The following is an 11,738-nucleotide window of genomic DNA, read 5'->3' as shown; positions in this document are numbered from 1 at the left end:
GGAGAATCCCAGGGACGGGGGAGCCTGGTGGGCTGCTGTCTATGGGGTCACACAGAGTCAGACACGACTGAAGTGACTTAGCAGTAGCACAACATATGAATTTCAAACTGCTAGTCTTTTAAACTCATAGAAAGTTTCTTAAAATATTTTTCACACATTTAGAATTTTCCAGGCTGAAATGAAAACTACTTTAAGTTTTTTATTTAAAAATCTTTTACATGACCTATCGTCACACATATATATTCAGAACCAAACTAGATAAGTCCAAACACATTACGAAAGTAAAAGTCGCTCAGTCATGTCTGACTCTTTGTGACTCCATGGACTATACAGCACCAAACTAAAAAAGTCCAAATACATTTTTCATTTTTAATGACTTCAAATCTGCAACTGAGAAAGACTTTTGTTAAAGAAGGCTAAAACAAATGGACAATTTGAGAATTTAGTGCAAAACTATTAAAAAAGAGTAAAAGAAAGATGTTCCATGAAACTATGACTTTGTATAAGATTTACCTATTTGCATAACTGTGATACCCAAAACTCTGAATTCTGTCATTTTAATTATGATTTTAAAAGTAAAATTAAATGGAGAATTCAGTATTTACCACTAATGCTTTCGTTCCATCAGGTAGCACTAACTCTCTTGAAAATCCACAAAAATCCTCAGATATGTAATCAGAAGGAAATGGAGGAATTTTCAGCTTCTCTACTGCCTTCAAAAACACGAAGTGCTAAAAATTCCAAGTGAAAAAGAAGCAACATTAACTAGAAAGAAACTAAATTCAACCTCTTAATTGAGAGAGGTTAAGAAGAGTTAAGGAGAGTTAAGGAGAAAACAACCCAGAGAGAAAGAAGAGGCAAAAACGAGAGAATAGTTTGGTTTGGATTTCAGTGATGTAAAGAAAAGCCTGCCCAGATATGCACGGCTCCCACAGATGCACCTTGCTGTATCTGCAATTAAGACACACAAAAAGACAGAATTGTGATACAGCAAAACAAAAATCTGAAAATACTATTCAGCCAATCAGTCCTGATGACAGGCTTGAATTCACACACACTCTGGAGCAATGTTTCTGCAGCCAAATATGGATGGATGTGTGAAACAAGCCAGTGCATCTGCTGGAGGACTCGGAGAGGATAGGGGCTCTGACGTGGCTTCAAAGAAAATCAGCATCCTTCAGTCTAATTAAAACCTGCTCTTTTTCCATTTGTGTAAGGGTGTCAGGTTCGATTAGAGGCCACATACAATTTGGCTCTGAGAAGAATGGTGGCTTTCTTCCATGGAGAAAAACAGGGGGAGAGGAGTAATTCTTAAATGTTATCATCAGAGGTTCTGAGGGCAGCATGCCTACCCATGAGGTCATTTATGTCCTCAGGGAAGAGACTAACGGGTCTGTTGTCAGCTATGAAAGGATTTCAGGCTCCTCTGATAAAGAAATACAGTACCTTAGTTAACTGGATACACAAATTCATTAGGTAAGCAAAGAATGGCAAATTTTACCATCAGTTTGCAATTCCAAGGCCCAGTGGGAGAAGACTGTAACCATATTCCTCTGTGGTTCCTGTTTATCTGTGTACACTCATCTGGATGTGTATCACATAACACGCCATCTTATTGTAGGCAGTTCCAAAATACTTAATGTGAGCTTCCTTATTAGCAGCAAGTGGGTCTGTTGAAGCTTAAGAAAGCCATTTAATAAAAATAAAGCCACCTAAATGAACACGGATTGAAAAAAAATTTAGATTGATGGAGCTAGGTTGGTCACTGTAATTACGGAAGGTGTATCATTTCCTAAGCTCTCTTTGCATTAAGTGTATGCCATACATTTATCAGACATAATTAGCACTTTAGGTGACAATGATTTGATTTCTTCCCTTGTAATAAAAGCTCTCTGTTTTGGCATATATGTTCAGAATGGGAAATGGAACACTGTTGCTGTTTACTCCCCTGAGGCAAAATTTAGGACAAACTGGGGAAAATATGAAGAGGGCTTACAGACAGCCCTTTGTGAATTTTGCAAACAGAAAAAGAAAATAGTTCAATAAAAGCTTTTAAGGATCACAGTCAAATGCATGCTTTTTGAAAGCAAAGGATATCTATGGAACGTTTCTCCACTTTTAAAGTCAGCATTTAACTTTCCTTTAGATGTGAACAAACCCACACTAAATTGATTCCTAGGCACAATTGCAAAACTGGACACGTTTAAATTACTGTGTCCGAATCAAAAAAGTGTTTTTGCTGCCATCTCTGAGGGGACAGAAGAAAATGATTTCAAGAATTTATTTCAAATAAACGTCTCTTATTTTTATTTCTACTGCCACAATTAAGAATCATGTTGATTCACTCTTCTATAGATTAAAATGTTTATATAAAAGTTGTAAATTATTTTTATAAGGGAGAAAGGAGATATGCAAGTTTCTGATATACGCGACATGTAAAGGAGGTTACGTCCTCTTAAAATCTGTAGCCCCACAAAAAAATACTATGAAAACTTATGCTTTTCCATTTAAATCTTCTTGGACAGCCATTTTCTTCTCTTTTTTCATCAAAAACAAATTGTGACAGTTGAGTTAGTTGATTCCTTTGACTGCATAAATTAGTCAGCAATGTGGTCACTGCTAATGCTTGTTAAAATAAATATTTCTAAAGTAAATTTAATGTCATTAAGTAGCTTGATCTGGACATTCACACTTACCCTGCACTTTCTGAGTTTTTGCTTAATCCTAGTGTTTGTTCTACTAAGCTGCAGATGTACAGAGATGCCTATCTGTTAGAGAATGACTTTCGCATCAGCCTGTTTCAGTGATTTCAAGAGCTCACAATATCATGGAAGTAAAGTGCGTGAGAGACACTATAACTACACATGCGCCCCCCTTCCCTAGGGATCCTTATTTTATGTTTTGTTAAACTTACATGGACCTCTTACTGACCTGAATAAGAATAATTTTAAAGGAATGTTTCTGGGGTTTATGTGAGTTCATATTTAAGAAGTGTGTAACTAGTAAACCTGAAACACAATGAAATCCATTGAAAAATTGGTATGTACAAAAAAATTATGGCATAAACATATTTTGCTTATTGTAAAAATAATAGAAAAGGTAACTGTAGAGCTTTTCAGGGTTAACTGATTACAATTTAGAAATATGTAAGCATGATAGGAGTTCAACAGTTGCAGACATCATAGTTTTCTAAGTATAGGTATGAATACAGGATTGTTAAGGCATTAGTAATAGTTTCAAAAAACAGTTTTCTGAGCTCACATTTTTAATGTGAGCCCAGTGGAAGTTAAGGCCACACAAAGAAGTATTATTCTTTACGTATTCTCCCTGATAGTGATATATTGTTTTGCTTTCTCAACATAAGAGAGATTTAGTTTAGAAACTCAAATCTGATTTCTGCAGGCTTGCACCTGTAGCTTAGGGTTTTTTTGAGTATAGGCACAAGGGACTGGAAATAAAAAGAGAAGAATGAATCACATTAAAAGAGAACTCGGGGTTACCAAGCAAGGCCACGCTTGACAGAATGCAGATGCAGGTGATGGTTGATATTCACTTTCTGATACCAAATTCTTACATGAAAGAGTCATATTAAACTCCCTAAATTACAAGGTGATATAATCACCTGTTACAGAATTAATACTTGTTAAAACCAACTAGTTACTAAACAGGTTTACAACTAGGTATTGTTAGCACTTTGGTTCCATTGCAAAGTCTTTTCCTGGATTTTATTTTTTTTTTTGCTTTTTACATATAATTTTATTTATAATTGGTGCATGAAACATTCCCCTTCTCGGGTGAAAATATTAAATAACCATGACCTATGATCATGGGGTCCTCTATTACATCTCCTTAGATGGGTAGCTTTTACCATTATAATAATGCACGCATATGTATACATAACGCATATTATGCAATGTCAGGAAGCACTTTTGATTTTTCTATACTCCCCTCGGATGAAGTAGGGAACCCATGTCAAAAACCCTCACTTTAGAACAATAAATAAATAAACCAGCCACAACCTTCCTGAGGCTGGCCAACTCTAGCATAAGTAATTCAAGAGGCTGAGAGATGCCAGATAAATTTGATTACTATAAAAGATGGGAATATGTTTCTTTCCTTTGAGAATTCACAAAAAGGGGTCAAAAACAAAGCAATGCTGAAAGCGAACAATTTCATTTCGCCTGCAATTCAAGGTGAAAATTCAAAGGCAATTTTGCAGGAACACTTTATCACAATTTTATAGACCCTCATTTCCTGCACACATCACAATCTTTAATTTCTGAAAGAGGAAAGCAAGAAAAGGGGAAGTGTGGGGTAGGGGGAGGGAGAGGGTGAGGAGACTGAGACCAACTGTGAGGGGCTTTTTCTTCTTCTTCTTTAAGATATAAATGCAGATATTTATAAAGCAGTGAGGGATTTGTAAATCTTTCTTCAAAGCTGAACCTACTGCTGGGACTGTGATTTGCTAAAAGCTGCTATAGGCATACTCCAAAACTCAGCAGGGTCATCCCTCCCCTTCCAAAAAAATAAAAATAAAAAATAAAAGAAGCAAGGGTGGGCGGGGAGCCACTGATTAGGAGTGTTTCAATAGACATAAGAGTTTGAGAAAACTGTTTTCACTTTATATCTTCTCCTTAAGTCATATATATAGATGGTCTTTTTTTCCCCTTTTCAAATACACAAAAAGAAAATTTTAAACTCAATACTTTGCTTCTTGTTCTGTTGTTTCACTGACTTTCCTTGATGCTGTATGAAAATGGCAGGTCATTTCTCAAAGACAAGTTGCTCAGTGGTCCTTTGGAAGGTCACAAACCAAGGACAAATGCAACAGGCACCAATCCAAGGGGTACTCTGGCCACTGCTACTCCCTGCCCACAGGTCTTGTCTGGTGTAATGAAAGGTACGGTTGGTGAGCTGGGAGCAAGAAGATCTGATTTCTAGTTTCAATCTTGCCAATAACATCATGGGTGATCTCAGAGGAAAACCACAAATTCTCTCTCATTTCCTACTAGGGATAAGAAAGAAAGGCCTACTGGCTTCTGAGGGTTGGAAGGACAGAAGAAAACAAGAGGAAAATATTTCGCTCAGTTTGAATACTGATGAATCATCGAGATCCAGAAAGCATCTGGAACAGAGAAGGGTCTGAGGAAACACTTGTTGACAAAAGAATGGACAGAGTTTGAAAAGCATAGCCGTGAAAACCAGAGCAAAATCATAATAATGGATTCCAAAGGGACATCAGTGATGAATAGTGCTATGAACCTGTATCTCTAAGAGGGCTCTGGACTGGCTTCAGGATGTGGCAGCCATTTCTTTCTCATTTGGTGAAATTAAATTCTGTGGCTGTAACCCCTTCCCATCTCAACTGCATGTCCTTACGGAAGTATCATTTGGACTCAGATGGCTACAGAACTTAGCGGGACTGCAGAAAACACGGCCTGCTTAGAAACGTGGCACAGTGAGTTTACATTTTTTTCTAAATAGATATGTTATTTTCAGAGAGAATTGGATAGAAAACAATTTTTATGTTGGGAAAGGAAAGTGAAAGTGAAGTCGCTCAGTCCTGTCCGACTCTTTGCGACCCGTGGACTGTAGCCCACCAAACTCCTCTGTCCATGGGATTCTCCAGGCAAGAATACTGGAGTGGGTTGCCATTTCCTTCTCCAGGGGATCTTCCCGACCCAGGGATCGAACCCAGGTCTCCCACATTGCAGGCAGACACTTTAACCTCTCCGCCACCAGGGAAGGAAAATGGCTTTTAAAAAGGAAAAGAAACAAAAAAAAATGAGAAAAAGAAAATCCTTTTTTAAGTCTCTGCTGTCCAAACTAAACCAGGCACTGCTGCCAGATAGGAGGGAATATAACTTTGCTAAACAGTGTTGCTGACCTCCTTCTGCATGTCTGGCACCCTTGTTTTCTGGGGGAAATTCTTGGGATGCCCTGGCACTGTTCAGTGCTGACCTAAATTCTCATATAAGAACAAAGAGCTACATTAAATGGAAGAACCAAGCCTCTGACAACTGTATCAATTTCTAATTCAAAAATCCAATACTTAAAATTTACAGTTAAAGCTCTATATATGCACAGGCTTGTATAAAGTATATAAGTTCTATGTAATGGCTACATATTTATATCCTTTCAGAAATCCAATTATTAAAATGGCTAGTCTCTGATTCAGTGATTTCAGCTGGTTAAAGATAATCATTCAATATCCACAAATAGCCAGAGGTCTATGCTGAAATTTGCAATCCCACAGTATTTGCCATCTCGGACTTCCCATCCCAAGAACAACCACCTTCATTTACATAGGAAGAGACCACCCACCAACTGCATACTAAGTGCTACTTATATATCAGCTAGAGTGAGACATGGCACATACTGTACAAAACACTCATGTGGAGGAGCTGCCACTTGGTTACATCCAGCCAAACCCCAAACAGACAATCAAAAGCAGGCAAATATACAAACCAAGTATCAAAGAGGAAATTATAACAAAGCACTGAGATAGGCCCCAAACAAAAATAATTGTAATGGCAAAAATCCTGCTTTTCCTTACTAACAATGTTTGTCAGATATATGATAGTTAAACTATTTCCAAAAGTATTTAAAGTATAAACTGGTATAAGAATGGGGTGAGTAGCACAAGTATGGCCCATTGGGGATGGCAGGTACCCTTTATTTATTCAACAAATATTTTGCTAGTGTTTCCTCTCAGCTGAGACTACAACAGTGATTAAGAGACGCACGGTCCCACAGCACTTAGGATCTAACATAGGAGGCGCTGCTGCTGCTGCTGCTGCTGCTGCTACCAAGTCGCTTCAGTCGTGTCTGACTCTGTGCAACCCCGTAGACGGCAGCCCACCAGGCTCCCCCGTCCCTGGGATTCTCCAGGCAAGAACACTGGAGTGGGTTGCCATTGCTTTCTCCAACACAGGAGATGAATAAGTAACTAATTAATTTAATATAGGGTGACACATGTAATGAAAAGGAACATAACTGGTGTTTGGGGAATCACTGTAGAGATGATCCCTCAGATCATAGTTGGACTTCACTTTTGAAAAGAGAAGCTGAGATCCAGATAGAGGGCAATACATTGTCCGGGGTGATAACAGATAGATTGTTCCAGCAAAGTGAAGGGTTTGGAAGTGGGAAGGTGACCTGGTGAAAAGGATAAATTTCAGAAAATCGACTTTACTAAGAGGAGCCACCCCAAATCCATTTTAGAAGCAAGTGAGATACAAATAAAAATTTTAAGCCACAGAAAAATAGATGCTTTGGCATCGCTGAAGAACAAATGATTTTTTTTCACTGTACCACACAACAAGTTTTATGATTTTTCTTCAGTATCCTTTAAGCAGCCTGAGTGAAACTTTGGAGACAGTGAACTAGAGAGTTTATTTGTATCTGGAAAATGAACGCGTAGACTGGTTTAAAGGGTTCAGATCTCCACATCTTTATAAGGTCTATGGATCTGTTACACAGCAAAGAAGTCACATGGGTTCTATTATGTAATAACCATGTCTCAAAAGAGTCACCTATTCAATATTTGAAACAGTCCTTTTAAAGTAGTTCCTCTTTACACATACAAAAAACCAAAAACAAAAACAAAAAACTTGTGTTTTCAAAGGGAGCTCTGACCATTCATTTTAGGTCTTTGAGCATCTCCACCAAAATTCGAAGAGAGTCTTAAATATTTCTTCAAGGGGTGATGGAAGCTTATAAACAAAAACTTTTAAGAGGGAAAAGATGTTAAAATGTGAAACGCTGAAAATTGTAGCTGAGGAAACCAATGTAAGGTCATAATGCAAGATTTGTGAACAACAGATAGGTGGCCATTTCTTTTTTAAAGTAAGTTTTATTGAAGTATAAATACCAGGAAAAAATCCACCCATTTTGGTGTATAGTTTTATGAGTTTTGCCAAATGCATAGTCAGGTAACCACCACCAATCCCAAGATACTAAAAAGTTCCACCACTCCCCCAAAACACCCTTATAATTTCAGTCAACACTTCCCCCCAAGCCTCAGTCCTTGGGCAATGACCAATCTGTTATCTTTCCCATAATTTTGCCTTTTCCAGGATGTACAGAATCAACAGCACGGAGATTTTTGAGTCTGGCTTCTTTCACTTAGCATAATACATCTGAGATTTTTCCATGTTGTCCATTCCTTTTTATTACTAAGTAGTATTCCTTCATATGGATACACCATTGCTTATTCACTTATAAGCTGAAGGACGTTTGTACTCTTTCCAACTCTGGGTAATTATGAATAAAGCCACTGTAAACTTTCACTGACAAGTTTTGATATGACAAAGTTTTTATTTCTCTTGGGCAAATCCCTAGGAGTAGGTTTTCTGGGTCATATGGTATATGTATACTTACCTTTATAAAAAGCTGGTATATGCAAACTTAACTTCATAAAAAGCTGCTAATACAGTTTCTAAAGTGGCTAGGCCAATCTGCACTCAGCCAGCATGTATGACAGTTTGGTCACTTATTTTAAAAAGGAACAAAAGTATTGCTAAGCAAGATGAGTTAATGATATTTTTAAAAAATTACTGGACCTCGATATTTGGACCTGTGAGAATTTTTTTTTAAATTACATCAGTAGAAAGGATAATAATTATGAAAGAAAGAATACCACCAAATTTAGTTCCACATAATCTGGATTGAACCAATACTTAATCTCATGATTCTTTAGGTGAGAATCTATTTTAGAAGTCACAGAACCTATTACACTGAAGTGTTGCTATTGAATGGTGAAGTGAAGTCGCTCAATCGTGTCCAACTCTTTGCGACCCCATGGAATGTAGCCTACCAGGCTCCTCTGTCCATGGGATTTTCCAGGCAAGAGTACTGGAATGGGTTGCCATTTCCTTCTCCAGGGGATCTTCCCAACCGAGGGATCGAACTCTGGTCTCCCACATCACAAGCAGATGTTTTACCATCTGAGCCACCAGGGAACCCTGCCCTACTCCTCACTAATGCCTCACCTACTCGCTTTCTCTTCCCTTGCCCAGATCTCAGGTTTTTCAGAAGAGTCTGTTCAACTACTGCCATCTCTTAAAGCATTTTGGTCAATAATAACCAATCCCTTCTCTGAATTTATACAGCCCTTATAATTCCTCATAATTTATAACTTCATTACATATCCCATGGTTTATGTTCTATTACCAACATGTTATTTTTCTTCCTTAAGAATCATAAACTTCCTATATTAGGGCTGCCAATAGCGATTAATTCATCTAAGTTACATACAGTCTCTAAACCAGTACAGGTCTATAACCACCAGAATATTTTGTGGTAAAAGTGCCCATCATTGTCCAGCTAGTTCAAGGCCAAATGTATTAACTACTATAAATACCCAGGAAGACAAAGAAATGTAAGACTCCACAGTTAATGCATCTCCATCTAGATGGTCCATGCACAAAAGTCTAGATGCTTATGTTTAAATTTCCAATATGGTTGTGGCTAAATCAAATTCAACTGGAGAAACCTCCACTTGATCTCCAGATAACCATCTAAAAGGAATTAGAAGATGCCACCACTCATTACCTGTTGGTCCTCTACCCAATCAAGAAGCTCAGGGAAAGGTCACCTGTTTTAACAGGAGGTATCCATCCAAAGAAGCCAATTACTTTTAATGTGGAGATTTGAATGCGGAGAAAGTAAAGAACATTGCCTATACATTTTATCTACTTTTCACCTTTACTGGGTCCAGAAAAAGATATATATGAACTACTCTCACTTTAATCTCAACTGAGCTTGCTTCCTGGCCTCTTAGATGCCAACTCTGTGCTGTTGAGACAGTGGAAGCATTATTGGGAAATGCCATAGCTGAGCCCCAGACAGCTTTGCTTGAGTCGTTTGTTTTTTTTTTTTAAATCTCAGAAAAATCACCTTTTATGCCTTTATTTAAAACTATGATCTTGGCTAAGCTGTTGTACTTGACTGTGTCCCTTTAACCTAGGAAACTTGCTGCCAAAAAATGTTATTGAGGCCAACAGCTTAATAAGTTTTATAGAAGATTAAATATTTATATGAATAAAAATAGCACCTGCAGCGACACCAGGAAGGATAAAATGACAAGGGCTATGAAATCTTCATGCTTCAGGGCATAAATCGTTTACCAGCTGGATGAGGCGGTTTTCCTCACAGAACAACTATGTACTGGTAAATCTCTCTTCCTGAGAAGCATCTCAACAACTGATCACTTTTTGGACCAAAGACTATACCAGAAGGGTCATTAAACTGTTGGTATGCACCCAGCTCAAGGTTGTACAGAATTTAGCAAGTGGACATGATGCCATACCAATAGAAAAACAACAACAACAACAAAATATATATATATATATAAAATGATGCAAGAGGCCAACAACTCCCTTCAAACTAAATGGGTATAAGACAGAATAAAACTCTGAAAGGTGAAAGGACTGAAGAGGGGAAAGGTTTCCTTATTTTGATGGCTATTGTGGAGTCAGTACAGTAAAGAATTTAGGACCCTAGGACTTAAAGCTAGTTAAGAAAAAGGTGGGAAGTAGGCAATCGTTCTTTGTTTAGGTTAACTATTTTATTTCTTTAATATTTTCCCTGATGTAGAAAGAGAACATGAAGATTGTCAGTAAGGCTTCATCCTTCTAAAAATTGATAGAGCCAAGGGCAACATTTGACTGGACCAGAAAACAAGGGAAATAAAATGAAATAAGAAGAAAAATCAGGAGAGTAACAAAATTTATGTACCAAATTTTAGATGCCAGATTTTTTTTTTTTTCAGGACCAACTAGACCATGGGCATTTGCAAATGATTCTTTTTTTTTTTAACAAGTTACAGGAGTAATAGAAAATATCAATCAATTCATTTTATTAAAAAATAATCAACAAAGTAAAAAGTAGCATTGAGCCAGGCAAAGTATGCTAACAAGGGTAATATCTCATTAGCTTTACTGAAATTTCACTTGACTTTACAAGTTCAGATAACACAATGTGCACATTCTCCAGTTTCTAATATGACTTGATGTACAGTTGCATAGTTAGTTCTTTCTATAGAAGGATTATTTAAGAAACAGCTATGGGCTCTGGGAAGATGCTCTTGTGCAAAATAGTATATAGAAGTACTTGATGGGTGGCCCTCAGAATGACTAAATGAACAAAGGACTCCTGTGGATTTTAATAACACTGATCCACTTACGAATCGTAAATCAAATGGGAACCTTCTTGCAGTTCAAAGATTTCCAAGATTTCTGGGGAGAATGCTCCAGTAAAGCAGCATGTCATCGACCAGGATTAGCCATATTTGCTCACGTTCTTTTAAATACAGTGTTTTGCATTCTCAGGTGCTGGCAGGGACTAGCAAAGTTGCAACAGTGGGAAAGGTGAGAGAAGGGGGCAAAGCGAACATTAGGACCTGGACTGGGGTCTTTGAGAATCCAGAGTTTTGCACAGAAGATGGCCAGAGCAGAGAGGAACAGAGAAATGCAGGCTGATAAAGATGAGCTGTCACAGCCTAAGTCATAGAGACAAATAAATGGTTGGTATCAACTGAAGTCATTTCTTATTATTTTTAGAAAGCCTTTAATTTAATGCATATTTTCTTTGCTGAAAAGGAAATAGTGATATTAACAAATTGGTTTTATTTCTAACCTGGCAGGCTGCCTGCAGTGAAATGTAAATACATTTACATGGGAGACGGGATTAGCATTTACTGAAGAAAAAGAGTAGTCAATATTTTAATGAACAAG

This window comes from Ovis canadensis, chromosome 14, assembly GCF_042477335.2.
Source record: "Ovis canadensis isolate MfBH-ARS-UI-01 breed Bighorn chromosome 14, ARS-UI_OviCan_v2, whole genome shotgun sequence".
Lineage (NCBI taxonomy): Eukaryota > Metazoa > Chordata > Mammalia > Artiodactyla > Bovidae > Ovis > Ovis canadensis.
This window is presented reverse-complemented; position numbering follows the sequence as displayed.